Raw genomic sequence first — 1622 nt, forward strand, 5'->3', positions numbered from 1 at the left:
AGTGACACCCCCGAGCACACCACCCAAAACATTGCCACCACCACCACCACCACCAATTTGATTTTTCAACCTACTGCTGGTGAAGGAGGTTACGCCTTTACCTCTTCCTCCTCTTCTTCCTCGTCCTGCACCGCTGCTACCAAAGAAGTGAGATTCGCCAAGAGCGTTCCTCCTCCTGCTATTTTTCTCCTTCCTCCCTTTCGCTTTCCTATTCTTTCTTCCTGCTTTTGGTGTCCAGTCACTATTTCCGTCTGACGTGAAATTTCCCACCGTCCTTTTGGCGTGGGCGTGATGGCGTGGGCGGCGAAGGGGCGGCTGTGTGCTGTACTGGCCGTCCTGACACTGGGACAGCAATCTGTTCTCCCCACGCGGCCCAGGGAGGAGATGGTTCCACTTGGTGCGTCCCACGTTCAAGTTCAGCTTTTTACAATGCACGCCATGGCTAACTGATCTCTTTAGTTAAGCTTTTCCCTTTACTCCCCCGTGTTAGTTTCCCGCCCCTGTGATTATGTTTTCATTTGAGTGTCGTGCTCGCGGTGTTGTGCAGTGCCTAGAGAGAGAGAGAGAGAGAGAGAGAGAGAAGAGAGCTACATGTGCCTATGCTTGTGTGTGTGTGCGTGTGTGCGTGGATACTTTCTTGTTTATCTCGCTGGGGTCTAAGAAAGTTTCCCTTCCTTTCCTCCGTGTTTTCCTTTACCCTTCGCCTCCTCTTCCTCCTCCTCCTCCTCAGCAAGATCCAGTTTTTAAAGATGAATGACGTGAGAAGCCTGTGTTTACCCTTCAGCCTCACCTCTACGCCTTCCGCGTGGCTCTCCCTCGCTGCCCACCTCTCTCAGTGCTTTATACTCGCCTGGTGTTAGTGGATTGGTATTTTAAAAGTTTTTTTTTTTTTTTTTTTCTCGTTTTCACATCTGTGGGTCTTGGTTTGCTATTCATATCCCGTTTTCTTTCAATTTCCTTGCCTGTTTTATTCTTCAGTGAGTCAGTTGTTGATGCTGTTGTTTTTTCGTCCTTTTTCTATGGTTTTCTGTTATGAATTCGCTAGTTTTATTCAGTTTCCTCTATTCGTAACTCTTATTTACCGGTGCACGAGTTCGGCTCATATCTGAAGTCATGTCTTTTATACGAGTTTATAATGGGGAGAAGAAGCAGACGGTGGCATCCTTTCCCATCCGCTTGAATTCGCTCCCCTCACAACATTTTATGAGTGAAAAGTTTTGTTTCATTGGGGGAAGTTGTATACAGCACATCCAACACACAGTCCTGCCTTCCCTCAGGGCCGCGATTGATTTTATGTCTGCTGCCTTTTGAGTTTCTGCTGCTTAAGGAAATTTATGTGAAAAGAACAACCAACTTTCTTCCGTGTTTGGTGTTTGGCTTCATCTTCCTTGTGTGTTTCTCTGCCAGCCAGTGACGTGTTCAGAGTACGGATGTCTTGAATTTGCTGCCTCAGATATCCTTTCTTCTGTCCTCTCCTTGTTTATCATTTCCACAGTGTATTTCTTATCCAATTCTTGTGTTCAGCGTGTTTTCTCTCCTTTACTACTTTATTAGCATATATGTTTGTTTTTGCGTATTATTTCTTACTTTATTGTAAGACTTCTTAATATTTTTTACCTTGT

The sequence above is a fragment of the Scylla paramamosain genome, unplaced genomic scaffold, assembly GCF_035594125.1.
Source record: "Scylla paramamosain isolate STU-SP2022 unplaced genomic scaffold, ASM3559412v1 Contig8, whole genome shotgun sequence".
In the NCBI taxonomy this organism is placed as follows: domain Eukaryota; kingdom Metazoa; phylum Arthropoda; class Malacostraca; order Decapoda; family Portunidae; genus Scylla; species Scylla paramamosain.